Below are 15,322 nucleotides of genomic sequence, written 5' to 3' on the forward strand. Positions count from 1 at the left end.
TGAAATAAAATATTATAAATTATATTAATTATTTATTAAAGTAATAGTGTTATATTATATTTTAAAAATATTAATTAGTATATTTTAAATATCTTTATTAAAATATTATTTAAATATATAAATAATATTATTCATTGTTAAATATAAAAAATTATTATATATTATTAAAATAAAAATATAATATCTTATATTATTATAATAATTGATTATTTTATATAATATTAAAAATATAATATTATTATTATAAATATTAATAAATAAATAAATAATATTTTGATGAAAATGACATTAAAATATTTTATTAATATTAAATTCATAAAATAAAATTATTTTGAGTATTTATTCTTTGAAGTAAAAAGTTTGGAAAATGACTTACGGAAAATGAATCCGTAAGTCATTTTAAAGAAAACACAAAGGAAATTATGTTACTAAGAAAATGAATTACATTTCGAAAAACCAATTACGTGAAACCAACACGGGGTTTCGGGGAAAATCAATTCCGTAATTCCAATTACGGCAAACAAACACACCCTAAATCAACCCTAAAAAATTATAAACGAAAATAACAACAAAAATAAGCTACCAAAAGGCAGAGAAAATGTGCCACAAAAGTAGAGATAAACGTGTCATAAAAATAACTAATATGTCACAAAGACATAATTATTCTTATTAAAAAAATTAAAAAAATAAAGAAAGAAGATAATCGAAAGACGACAACCAGCATCAAAACTGATATCATCGTCGGTTAAACAAAATTAAAAAAGAAAAAAATTGTATTGATTAATAAAACGACGTATTTCCCAAAATATCACCTAGCCCTATATATTTCTCTGTCAGGCACCGTTAAGACTATATTTCCCGATTTAACACCATTTGCAGGAAGGTGTGCCCCTTGCACCGCGCTTTACGCCACGTGGTCGAAAGAGCCCCTAGGGGCACGCCTTACCAAATGTGTAAAAAACTCGAGTATTAGTTTTATAAATATTTTTAAACGGGTGAAAAATACGTCATTAATTTCTATTATGGTGACATTTGTGTAAAAACGTCAGCATTTTGAATTGTCCAGACACCCCCACACCTCACGGCTGTGAACTGGATAGGGTATTGTCACAAGTTAATGAAGTGGGTAGTGTGTATAGTGGTTGAGTTTATTAGTATTTTAGTGGCACAAGTTTATTTTTTATAATAATAAATTTTTTATAATTTTAAAAATTATAAATTTCATATATTTTGAAAAAATATTAAATAATAATTAATTTGATCCCTCAATTTTAATTAAAAATTTATTTTAATATTTTTTATATTTTTAAATAATTAATTTTAAAAGGCAATAATTTTTTAAAAATATATGAAATTTATAATTTTTAAATTATAAAATATTTATCATCATCATCATCATTTTGTAAAAGAAATATTAGTTATAAAACTTTTATAAAATTATTCATATTTTAAAATATTTACCCTCAAAATTTTTATATACTATATTATATATATTGTGTAATTTTAATGCAAAAATTTAAATAATTTTATTAAAAATGAATAAATATTATTAACTGTTGTTAAAAATTTAAAATTAATGAATAATAATTCATTTGATTCTCAATTGTAATTAAAAGTTTATTTTAATATTTTTTATATTTTTAAACAATTAATTTTAAAAGGTAATAATTTTTTCAAAAATATATGAAATTTATAATTTTTAAAATTATAAAATATTTGTCATCATCGTCATCATTTTGTAAAAGAAATTCTAGTAATAAATTTTTTATAAAATTATTCATATTTTAAAATACTTACCCTTAAAGTTTTACTATATTAGATTATACTTGTGTAATTTTAATGCAAAAATCAAAATAATTTTATTAAAAATGAATAAATATAATTAACTGTTGTTAAAAATAAAAATTAATGAATAATAATTCATTTAATTCCTTAATTGTGCTTAAAAGTTTATTTTAATATTTTTTATATTTTTAAACAATTAATTTTAAAAGAAAATAATTTTTTCAAAATATATAAATTTTAATTTTTAAAATTATAAAAATTTATTATTATAAAAAATAAACTTGTGACACTAAAATACTATTAAACTCAACCACTACGCACACTGCCCACTTCATTAAAACCCCACCCAGTTCACAACCTGGAACGTGCGGTGTGAGGGTGTATGTACAATTCAAAATACTGACGTTTTTACACAAATGTCACTATAATAGAAATTAATGACGTATTTGACACCCGTTTAAAAATATTTATAAAACTAACACCCGAGTTTTTTACACATTTGGTAAGGCGCGCCCCCGGGAGAGCGCCTTCGACCACATGGCGTAAAGCGCGGTGCAGGGGGCGCGCCTTCCTGCAAAGGGTGTTAGATCAAAAAATATAATCTGAACAGTGTCTGACAAAGAAATATATAGGGTTAGAGTGATATTTCAAGAGAAACACGTAATAAAATTCACACACATTATAAAAAAAAAAAAAGGAAAAGGAAGAAAATGACTATGGTTTTTTCCTATAAAATATTCTGTTTTTGAGTGATAGTAATAATGACACGAAACACAAACAAAATATAATAGCCACAATTGATGACTTGTTTCTCGAGTTAATAAATAGATTGTGAGTTCTTTTAGCCAACATTGTCGTTTATAGTAGCAGAGAATCAAAGAAATACACAGTTGAGAAGGGAGGATCTTTATCTTCAAAAATCCACATTTGAGAATCATGTTAACTTGTACAAGTTTTAAATCAAAAAAAAAGAAGAAGAAAACCAACAATTCCAATGAAATGATCGTCTGCCAAAGATCCTATTTTAAATTTTTAATCCTTTGCTACGCCAAGAAGCTACCAACCAGGAATCAGGTATTAGGGTGGCAGTCTCCCAGACAAGTAGAGAGAAAGCTTCTCTCTCAGGGGGACACCATTGATGTCAAAAGAACCGCAAATCCGCTGTCGGTAACCCGGATCATGGTCATAGGACAGTGGCATTTCATCCTGCGCATCATCATCTTCCGGGTCGATAACTATGTTGTGAAGCAAGCAGCAAACCAGGATGATCCTTAGCAACTTATGTTTGTCAGGTCTCCACATCACCCCTTGGATGATCTTCACATTTCTTTCAGCCTTGCCAACGCCCTGCTTCCCACCAGCCGAGTTGCCGAATGCCTTTTATTGAATTCCTTGCTAATTTCTTTCCTCTTGTAAGGTATAACAAGATAGGGTAACAAAGGATAGCCCAAGTCTCCAATTATGTATTCCCTTATTTCTGTTCCTTTAGAGAGCTCAAACTTTTCCCCATTCAATCTCTCCCCTTTGTCACACAGTTCATAGAAATTCGAACTCTTAAACATCGACCAGTCATCGATTTTACCTGGCCAACAGGTGACGATGTCCCTGACCTCATTTCAGGGTCCACAACTGCCTGAAGGACCATGCTGTGATTCTTCTCATGATCAAGCCACACCTTACTTGCAGGGTCAGCCGAAGGAAAACACATCATAACACGTGTAGTGTCTATCACACCGCAGCAGTTAGAAAGTCCTTTAATCTTTTCGAATTTGGACTTTATCTCCGTCATTTCTGCATTGGTGGAAGGCCATTGCAGGTGATGAAGACCCCTTTCTTCCATGGCCTCGACAAAGCACTATGTCAGTTGTGAGACAGTATAGCGATGCAGCCCGAACGAATCACTGTCACTAGAGATTCACCAGAGCTTAGCCTTCTCAAAGCAACAGCTACTTGATCCTCAAAAGACAAAGGATTTCCTTTTGAAAATGTGAAACTCCCTGGCTTAGCCATCATGTCTTCCTTCAGAAGTGAACATATGTAGCTGAAAGTTTTCCTGGAAATTCTGAAAACTGATTTGACCTTATCGAGACCTTTAGATGGTGATTGGAGACCTGCAAAGAGAATGAGCCAGTAATAAGAAAGCATTGTTTCTGGTTGCACATACGAAACATATATGAGATTTTACTAGTAACTATCAAACATTATTTCTTCTATCAGGATTAGTGAATCAATAAAAAAAGTTACTCCCTTTCCGTTGAACAATATATAGCCTTAGGAATGGAAAATTTAAGAGTAGACATGCATAAATCATTAGCCCTATACTTGGAACAAGTAAAGCGTGACAGCATCCCTTGAATCTTATTTGTGACAATAACAGTAAGGGCTGATAGAAACCGAGAGTTTCATAAAATTGATCTCGTTGATGTATTAACAGCATAACATTCTTGCTGGCAGTATGCACAGCTTTCAGCCTGTAGTACCAACTCAGAAGCTTTGATTACACAAAATAAATACATTCTGCTATCCGGAGAAAAGAAGGCTCATGGAAAAGGGCAATGAACTTATGAACTCTTTAGATATGTTAGAGAATAACACAGCTTAATTTGCAGTTACTTTGCCAATCAAAGAACACTTTTATTTTGACCTGCCTCAATCCCTTAACTATTTTATCTTATGTTTTCTTTTTTAATCTCTCCTAATTGACAAACCCTATAGTTTCTTAACCTATACCAGTCAAAATAATCTCTCCTAATTTCAACCTATGAAACATGCTTGTGATTGAAACATAAGATTGTCGGGCATTCTTTTAACATATCCCAAGTAATTATCAGTCATTTTGTTCACATATTTGATGTAACCAACACTGATGTGCCCTTGAATGGCGCATTGAATTTCAATGTAATAAAAATAAAATAAGAATCACAGGATATTAAGCAACTAAAAACACAAGATAAACCAAGCTATAGAAGTTAGCAGCAGAAAGCAATCAAAGAACAAAAGGATGAAGAGGAATACGAACAGTAAGTAGCCAGTAAACTGAGTGTGGACTGGAAATTAATGACCTAACCTAATGGCTACGGGAAATCATCCCGCTCAAAGCTTTTAAGAAACCAGTATCCACAGCTCTATTCAACAGCCCGCTCAATGCTTCGCCATGAAGATTAAGGAGCAGGGGTGGGAGGGGACACCCCTGCCTAAGCCCTCTCTTAATGCTGAGGTTTTTTTTAACGGGATGCAAATGATTAGGATGGATATTGACGCGGTTGAAATACACATGTTGATCTATTGTCTTCATTTCTTTTCGAAACCCATTTTTTTCATTATGAAATTTAGAAAGTTCCAATCCATTGAATCACTTTGCTGAAATCCGCTTCAAAGATTATCGTTTCCCTTTTCCTTAGCGATAGATCGTCAATAATCTCGTTTGCTATTAATGATTAACTTTGGTAGTTTACCAACCTAATAAACTTTTATTATATTTGAGTTATATTCAAAACCTCAAAATCAAGTTTAAGCTTATGCAAGTAATAAAACTAAACATGAGTATAAAAATACTAATTCTTATCACGTAAATGAGTTTAAATAATTGAATTTGGCGCATTTGCTAAGTTTCCACATCTCCAATCTCTATAAGAAAGCAGCAGCGAGGAAAAAGAAACACACAAACTTTCCCGAGAGCAGATGATAATACCCAGGATGAAATTCCAATTCGAGGTCAAACCACATTAAAATTAGTAAAGGTTAATGCAGTGCACCCAAATTAAGACCAAAATGAACCCACTCCCACAGAAACCAAGGCGACTCCTAGAAGGCTCCAGACTGAAAATGGACAAAACTCCAAGATTCTCCAATCGCCCAACTCTCCGGGCCGCAACGATTGTCCTCGTCATTCTCTTGGTTACAAAACTAGAAACTACTGAAAGGAGCTAATTTTGATCTAAACATCTCTTTTGCTTCCTATTTGATTATAGGTTTGACTTTCAGCGACGTTATCATCTTTCTTCCGATTGCAAAGTTTTCTACTTCATCGATATGCACTTTGCACGCACTCCGTCAATCTCCTTTCCGGCCAACTGCAAGCTCCTGGTGAACAAAAAGACTCCCGAATGAAAAGAAGCAAAACCAAAATCTTCAGGGCAATAAACATGTAATAAAAATTGACAAGTTTGGATGATTGTTTATCTAATAAGCTTTAAAATGTTAAAGATGAGAAAAGTAGAGCTATTGAAAGCATACATCTACCATCAGAACGAATGACATTAGACATATACTTGAAATGCTTAAAAAGTAAATTTTGTAATTACCTATCAGCATTGTAGGAAGAAGATCTCTTCAAGTTAGGGATCTGCTGTTTCTTGGTCTCAATCAAGCTCCCACTAAAATATTCTTTATCTTCCCTTGAGAAACTCCCAGCTTCCCTCTCGATCCCTGTTTCTTTTTCCACATGACTACAATCCCTGCTCCGCGTGGGAATCTCGATTTATTGTGTCCAATCAACGAGAACCCTTGATCCTCCTCCTCTGAGCTGGCTCCACGATCCTTAAACGACATCGAACCGCACGATACCAACTGCATCAAAACCGACGACGCCTTCATCCTCCCACTCGGGCAACTCTCAGCCATACGATTTGAGCAATCTTCGTTTCCACCACCTTTGCCCACTCTCAACCGTCCATTGGCTTTTATTAAGGTTTCCAATGTCTCCGGACTTGAATCCGACGGTGGAGGTGAAATCTCTTCCCTACTCAGCTCCGTAGTATGATTCTGCCCCAACTCTTGAATTTGACTTTCAGTATTTTGCAGCTCTTCGATTTCCGATTCCTTTGCCGCCGGTTTTCTTCTTCTCCTCTTATCATCAGTCTGAGTCGATGCATCAGCGGCAGCGAGTCCCCGAGCTGACTCGGAGCACGACTGGGTCTTGTAAACTTTGTACTCATGGAGATCAATGGAACTCCAAGACTGATTCCTCCGCCGTCTTGTTGACGGGAAATCAAGCTCGCTCTCTGACTTCTGAGACTCTGGTGGTTTCGATAATTGTAAAGACGACGAAGTTAGGTCGAATGCTTGAGAATCGATCGTGTGGTCCACAATCTCCGATCCTTTGAGAACGTATTCTTGGCCGTGAGATGGGCAAATCAAATCGTTTTCTGCTAAGTCGTGCCAAACGAATCCGTTCTTGTAATTTCTGGGTTTCAACAATCGAAATTTGAATATTAATATCGGACGGTGAAGGGAGGTGGTAATCTGGTCAACGGTTGGGAATGAGTGAGAGTATTACCGTTTGGAGGACCAAGAGTATAGCCTAGCCATGCCTTTGCCTCGAAGTAGGTTTAGGCGGTTGACTACATCTGAAGAGTTGCGGTGAGAAAAATGTAGGGAACACAAGGAAAACCAATACTTTTCTCAGCATCCAAACAAAGAATAAAGGAAAGCTTTTGAAAATTTAAACTTAGTGTTTTTCTTTCATTGCCCGGGAAAATATCGCCTTTTATTTTAATTAATCTTTTTCTTTAACGAAAGACCAGAAAGTTAGCTTTTGTCAGCTGCAGCAGCTAGGTGTCACCATCTGGCAAAAAGCATCTCTTGAAACGTGAAAGTAAATTCAAAATTTTGAACTCCTTAGTTTTCTAAGAAATCAAACAACAGATAGGGGGCGGGAGAAAGGAAATTTAGAAAAAAAAGTTTCCGTTGTTTCTTCTCCATAAGACAAAACCCTGAAAGAAGAGTGAAATTGAAAGGTTTAATCGTTTTACCTTTGAGATAAAGACCATCATTAGAAGAGAGAGGAACTTCCATAAAATGAGGTTGTTCAAGCTGGCCATTTCTAGACAAATAGTAAACAACAGCAACTTTTCTTTCAGTAATGGAAGACTTCTTGTTGTAAGGCTTGGGTTCAATCCAGACTTTGTTTCTTTCTGGGCTTATTTCTCTATCATTCCACTTCCTTAAAACAATCCCTCCAAACTCTGTCATTTTTCCTCTAGAACTGACCGCCATTGCACTGTCTTCTTCTACCTTCTTCTTTTTCAATCTGAAAAAAATTAACAAACAACGGAAACAACAAAAGAAGAGAATAAGACATCACAATTGGGTGGAAGCTGAAATTATAATGAGGGGCGAGAAAGTGACTTCACCTGATGGAGAAGGGAGTAAGTGAACAGAGAAGAAATGGGTAGATTTGGATTTTATAGGGGATGGAAGAGAGAGTGTGAAACGGAGAGGAGTTTCAAAATAGGGATGCGGCAGACAATAGCGACGGTCAAGATTTTAAAATTGCAAAATGAAACGGTACCGTTCTACTTCTACCACTCTTTTATATATCTGTAGCATTGGACCACAGACCATCCCCCAATAAATATTTAAAACAGTTTTAATAAAGGGGTCATTTATTGGAAAGAAGAAGAAGAAGAAAAACATGAGTTGAGTTATCATTCACTAAAGGAGCCCCACACCAAATGACCAAACTCTATGGAGTCTAAAATAAGAAAGGCAACCTTTTCCTTTTAATATGTATAATTTTTAGTAATAACAATGAAATGATATTTTTTATATTATATTTAAAAACTTTTTTTATTTAAACTTATATATTTTAAAATTTCAAATATATTTTTAATTATACATATAACTTATATCTAAATCGTGTGAGTATGGATATATAAAGTAATATTTTATATATCAGTTGTATTATTTTAATTTATATTATTTCTAAATTATGATATATCATATACTTGTGTGAGCGGGAAACATGGTCGGAAGTCCAAAAAGTCGGCAAGAGAGTCAAAATTTTGAAAAATGTTCCCATGCAAATGCTCGTTGAACTTTTTTTTTTTGTGAAGTTTTGATTAATAATACAGACACCCACCCGACTCGTGTGAGGACTCGACTGTTCCATTTTTATGTCAAAGACTGATGTCGGCAAGTCCCTACTCTCCCGTCCGGAATCCGAATGAACGTTCTTTATAAATTTTAGTGGTGAGGCAATGCAGAAATAGAAGTAAGTTACGGCTTCTTCAACAGAATAAATTGCCCTGTTTTTAGCTGCAATTTCTTAACCTTTTCTTAAGGTGTGTTCTTGTCTTCTTTGGTTTCCATTTTTTTGGGAATATAAAATCTTGGAAATCATAGATTAATTTTTTGTTCAACTCAAGATGTCAAAAACCAACATTCGTTAGTTTTAATGACTGATATGTGTTATGGTGCTTCATATTTTTAAGTTGAATTCTGTTGGTCTGCAACAACCAAACGCTCAAGGGCTGATTGCAGTGGATCTCTGTTAAATTTTACTTGAAAAATGCGATTGTTTAGATAGATTTATATCAAGAGAATTCACGGGTGCCAAGAAAACATTTGGTTGGAATTCATGGGTGCCAACATATTTTGGTCAATTTAGCTAGGCTGGAATCAGGGGACTCGGGTAAGATTATTCATGGGAACTTGTATTAGGGTTTTTGTGTTCATATGCCAAGGAAAGCATCATGAAAAATATCATTGTTTTTTTTTATAGTGGAGGAAATACGACGAGCTAACAACGAGAACCAATAGTCTTTTAAAACTACATCAGAATCGTTAGGTTCAACAACATTTCCACATGTAGTGAACAGCTTCCTCTTCGACAGTGGGAGATTCATTTAGAATAATTTAAGTAGTTTACATATAATGAAGGGATGTTACTTTGTTCAGTGAATGTCTTATTAGATCTCTTTAACACCTGTTTAGTACTTTTAATCAACCATAACCAATGATTTTCCGCTCATTATCAACTGGAAATGGTCTACTACAACCATGTTTATTGATAGCTCATTCTCCCAAAAATTGATTTAAAATCGTAGTTAAAAGGTTATTTTCAATTTAAACTCAAATTTTTAGCTTTCGCTGTGGAAAATCTTCACCACTTTATTTTCTTTTATTATCTAATTTCACATCAATTTTATAACTCCTAAAATTTTTAATATAACTTTTTAAGTTCGCACCCTAACATAAATTTTTGCATCGTTCATGCCTACAATGGAAGTTCCCATTACTCCATACGTACCGGGTAAGTAGGTTTAACACCAACCGAACCTGCTCTCAAACAGACTGGCCAATGAATCTTCACAATTAGCAACAAATATAGCTTTCTCGTGATGCCAAAATATAAAACACCAGCTATTTGACGGGTAAACTTAAAAGAGGAACAAAGAATATCATATTCAACAAATCAACAAAAGTAACTTCTGGACCATATTCCATATATCTCGATTTTCAAATGAGATTAAAGAAATAAGCAGATGTTGTGCTACAAAAACTACATGGAGATCAACATCGTGAAGCTGAAAATCTTCCAGAGTGAATATCGACTGGTTTAGAAAACAAGTTCCTAGGAATCAACAGAGATAGATGGAACTAGAAAAGACTAAGGGGCTGTTTGTTTGCCTCTTAATTGAATCATTCAGCGCTGAATGCTGAACCGTTCAACATTCAGCGCGTTTGTTTCGCACCTCTGAATGATTCAGTGCTGACTGATTTATCAAAACAATGCTGAATGATTCAACACTGAATGATGCAGCACAGAAGTACATTCTGAATTATTCATAGCCATTATCAAACAACATGTCATATTAGAGTTAATTCATACATAACCTCTGAATCATTCAGCATTTGAATCATTCAGCGCTTAATTATTCTGAAGTAAACAAACAACCCTAATATTCAGTAGTGAAAGCTGTTCATGTGTGTCTGGGGGATGAAGAAGACCTCATAGACAATAGCTGCAACGGCAGCGCCAATTAATGGACCGAGCCAGTAGACCAGTGGTTGTCCCATGTCCAGCTGACCGCAGCTGGTCCGAAGGAGACCGCAGGGTTCATGGATGCACCATCAAAGGCACCACCAGCCAAGATGTTGGCACCCAATGAAACCAATTGCAACGGGTGCAATGATGCCTATATCACCCTTTTTGAGTCAACAGCTGTGGCGTAAACAGTGTAAACCAAACCAAATGTGATCAACATGTCAAAACCACAGCGTCCCATGCTCCAACCCCAGATGACAACCCAAATGCTGATGTTGTCTGCATCGTAACAATAAGCAACTCTGGTTAAACATTGAATTCAAAGTTAATTTGTCTATCTCAGCTTTAGCTCTGAACATCTACCAATCCACCAGTTGAAAACTTGAGAAGCAAGCAAGCAACCACGGATCCCAGCAACTGAGCAATCTAGTACAAAATACCCCTAAACATGGTGATGTGTCCGCCAACAAAGGCACCGAATGTGACGGCAGGGTTACATGCCCACCGGAGATGTTAGCGCCGACGGAAACCGCCACAAATAGTGCAAGGCGTGAGCTTGCGATGCAGTTACTAATCCCGCTGGTGTTGATGAGCCGTTGTCTGTGAGCTTGTCTGCACAAAGATACACACATAAAAGTTGACGTTGGTTAATTAGGCTTACATAACAAAGTACCAACAGACATCCTAAACAAGTAACATAGTTTATCCTAAAATTTAGTGTGTTTTCAAGGGATCAAGATACTTACTAAAAGCCATGCCGGAGCCTTGACCGGCGAAAACAAAGATAAGCATTGAAATAAACTCAGCTAGAGCTGCCTTGAGAGCATCGGGTTGGCTAGCCTCCGCCGGAGAGCCTACTGCAATTCGAGAAATCGGCATTATTTCCCCGAGAAATTCTAAGTTATCAATGCTCGGAGATAGAAAACTAAAAAAGAAAATAAAAGCCACGTTGGTCTCTATTGCTTTCTTTACCTTTCTAGTTTCTTCAATGGTTCTTATATCCAGGGGTCCAATGTAGCGACTATGAACCGGGGTGAATTAGAAGAGGGAGAGCCTCCAAATAGCTCCCATTACGCCACGTGTACGATCGATGTGTACTTGAATTGGAAATCTAACCGCGGAGAATTTGGTTCACCGACGGGAGCGACTGTGGTTGGAATGGGTCCCCCTCTTATGATTTCGAGTGTTTTCGATAGACCGACGTGACGTGACGGTGTCGTTAGCTTTGCTGGGCGCATTAAGTCGTTATCACGCACTAATCAAGAACTAATTGAATCGGATTAGATGAGATTAATAAAAAAGGGGGCTAAATTTAGTCGTTAGAATTAATTGAAAATGTAGTGGGTAATGTGTTGCGGGGAGGTGAACTAATTGAGGAATTTTCAATTGGCATAAATAAGCATTTGTGGTTATCAAACCAATATTTTTTTTATAATTCTGAATCGCACGATACTATGTTCAATAATTGGGATTATGGCCTGCTTCCAATAATATTATATGATTAATTGCTCATTTCTTTGAACTAATGGACGGCCACATCTCTATCAAAAACCTTGTCTTTGAAGGTCAAAGCCTGTTGGCTCCCCAATAAAATTTTGACAAAGAACAAACGTTTAACAAAAAGGCAAAATACTTCAAGTTAACCACGGAAGATGATTCAATGGCAGTAATGCAAGATTCCAACTTTAAAAGGCAAAATTATAACTTCCCGATCAAAGTCTCAAAACAATGTAGGAAGCAACTAGCTTAGATGATGTCGATTTTGTTTGCCACATCCAATTCGTCGTAGTCTGGTGTCAACCTAACATACGTCTTCTTCGTACAATCGGGCCTGAATCACAACAACCGTAACGATTACGAACAATCCACAGACAATTGTATGCATACAAGTTATTCAAATTAAGCTTTTTAATAACAAATAAATTGTCTACAATGGTTAACATTACCTGATCAAGGTGTTAACTTTCTTGGCCTGAATGTCATACATCTTCTTGACAGCACCCTTTATCTTCTTCTTGTACACACGAATGTCGAAAATGAAGACCAAAGTGTTGTTATCTTCAATCTTCTTCATAGCTGACTCGGTTGTGAGTGGGGAACTTGAGAATCTGATAACGGTCAAGTTTGTTCCTAGGTGGAGCACTAATGCGTGGGTACTTGGGGTTCCTATCCTTCTTCAACGTCCTTGGCCTGTGGAATGTAACCTTTGTTCGGATCTTCGTTGCCTTCTTAAATGTGGTTCCAGATTTCACCGTCTTCGCAGCCTTCAAGGCCAGTGCCTTCGGATCTACCTTCTTCTCAACTGCATAATATCAGTAAAGAAGAGACCCCCAGTTAACCGTAGCAGTAAAGTTTATTGAAGCAAGACAATGTCAACAGCCTCTAAAAATCCCAAAATTAAGTAAAATTTTAATTTCATTTCAGCTCTTCAAAAGGAAAAGTAACGGAGTAGAAAACCCAGATTCGCATTGCATATGGCAACAGCAAGAACTGAAAGCAAAGTTGTTCGAAATAACTACAAACTAAATCCAAATACCTTTGGGAGCCTTCGGTTTCTGTCTCTACCTCAAACCCTTCAAAACCCTAAACCAAAAAAAGAATTAAACAGACAAACTTATAACCCATTTAAAGAAAACTTCGGAACATGAATAAAGATACAGAGAGCAGACCTGTAAGATGCGGGGAAGCCATTAGGATCTGCTGGGAAATTAGGGGTTCGCGAATATAGATATATTATAGGGTAAACCACATGTTTAGTACCCAACTAACATTTTTATTCCTTTTGGTCATCTAACTATTTTATTTTCCAAAATCATACCTAATGTTATATTTTGATTTCATTTTGGTTTTTGTAGACACTCATTTTCGTCCGAGATTTTTTTATATATATAATAATATCGAATAGTTTTTTAAAAAATCGGGTTTTGAAATAAATATATATATAATATATAGTTTTTGAAAACTTTTTGAAAATATATATATAATAAATAGTTTTGAAAACATTTTGAAATAATAGGGTTATCTCACAGCCTATTACAGTATAGCTCAAGGCGAGAAGGGCTATCTATCAACCAAAACCTTCGAGTTCGATTACATTCAGCTCAATGACATATCAAATTTATAGCATAACTAATGTGAGAAGGGTTATCTGTCAATAAAAACTTCGAGTTCAATTACATTCAGCTCAAGGGCATATCAAATTTACAGCATAGCTTAAGTCGAGAAAACTATATGTCAACAAAAACTATCGATTCAATTCCATTCAGCTCGATGACATATCAACCGCATGGTAGCAACGAGGAACTACTTTCCAGTTGAAGTTTAAACCAAGATCTTTAAGTCAATAGGAGATGTGGGGCAATCTCTCAGCTTAGTACAACATAACTCAAGGCGAGAAGGTTATCTGTCAATAAAAACTTTCGAGTTCGATTCCATTCAGCTCGATGACGTATCAACTGCATTGTAGCAGTTGGGAACTATTTTTTGGTTGAAGTTTAAGTCGAGGTCTTTAAGTCAAGAAGAATACATGGGTTAGTTGTGTTTTAGTGACAGGAAACTATCTTTCAGCAGCATAGCTTAAGTCGAGAAAAGTTATGTCAACGGAAACTTTCGAGTTTGATTTCATTCAGCTCGAGGTCCTATCAACCATATGGTAGTGTCAAGGAAATATTTTATTCGATTTTTCAAATCGAGGAAAAGACCAAGGTCGACTACGATTTGGCAACAAGAAACCACATTCCAATTCAAATTCCAAACTACGATTTCAATTTCATGAAGAATGATATCATTTCAAGGCTGACTCAACTTCGCGACGGATAAGTCATCCGCAACTCAATTTAACAGGGAGTTATTCTTAATTGCAATATCATAGTCAATTTTCAACTCCACAATGAAGATATTAGACTTTGGAACCCCTTTCAATGATTGTAGCCTTGCAAAGCTCCCGATATAAAAAGGCTAAAATCACCGAGTCCCCAACTAGTATTACAACACTCAATAAAATTATTCAATTGGAGAAGATACGATCGGGTTGCAAATACGACATCCTCCTCGGTAGATTTATTCGTCACTTGAAATTCAAACTCCAACCAAGTGATATGTGTCTGATATTCGTCTAAGATCTCGGGTGGTGGCATCCTTCCCAAAACTTCGTGAACAATACTGAATCGATTGTAATCGTTCCACCTCACGACAGTCGCACTATTAACCGAAACACCCAGTTGGTAAGCGACATCTTCCTATGTAATCATCTCTTCATACTAAAAAAAAATGGAAAGTATGTGTCTCATGCCTCTAACATTCAATCAGAGCCAAAATCAATGTCAGGTTCTACTTAAAACCATGTAGAAATGTGGTTGGATATGGGTCGAATTGTTGTAGATATAATTATTTGCTGATGCGGATCTCTCAATGTCATTTATCATTGATGAATGCTCATTTTTCTTTCGTACGAAGTTTGAACGAAGAAATATGGACATTATCAAGGCGTAACATTTATTCTCTGGTAAATATTTTTAGGGAATTCTTCAAAAACTATGATTTTTTCTCATTTTTTTTCGTAATCATAGATAGTAAAAATCTTAAACCCCAAACCCTATTTATAACTCCAATCCCAATAGCTATAAACGATTATATTATTAAAAAGCTGGATGGACTTGTCAACTCGAGGTGATGAGTTCTATGGTGATATTGGAAATTGGCCGTTATAGTGGATTGTTGCCCAACAACTCTAAACAACTAGTTTTTTTAATTCATATTCTATTTTTT

General features: G+C 35.2%; 4 pseudogenes; all 4 read right to left on the reverse strand.

The window, feature by feature from the left end:
- Positions 1–2,727: 2,727 nt before the first annotated feature.
- On the reverse strand, positions 2,728–4,000 carry LOC120131417 (annotated as a pseudogene).
- A 1,789-nt stretch (positions 4,001–5,789) lies between these two features.
- On the reverse strand, positions 5,790–8,036 carry LOC120131416 (annotated as a pseudogene).
- A 1,766-nt stretch (positions 8,037–9,802) lies between these two features.
- LOC120131548 lies at positions 9,803–11,527 on the reverse strand (annotated as a pseudogene).
- A 741-nt stretch (positions 11,528–12,268) lies between these two features.
- On the reverse strand, positions 12,269–13,246 carry LOC120131549 (annotated as a pseudogene).
- Positions 13,247–15,322: the final 2,076 nt, after the last annotated feature.

The sequence above is a fragment of the Hibiscus syriacus genome, unplaced genomic scaffold, assembly GCF_006381635.1.
Source record: "Hibiscus syriacus cultivar Baekdansim isolate YM2019G1 unplaced genomic scaffold, ASM638163v2 tig00110556_pilon, whole genome shotgun sequence".
NCBI classification, from domain to species: domain Eukaryota; kingdom Viridiplantae; phylum Streptophyta; class Magnoliopsida; order Malvales; family Malvaceae; genus Hibiscus; species Hibiscus syriacus.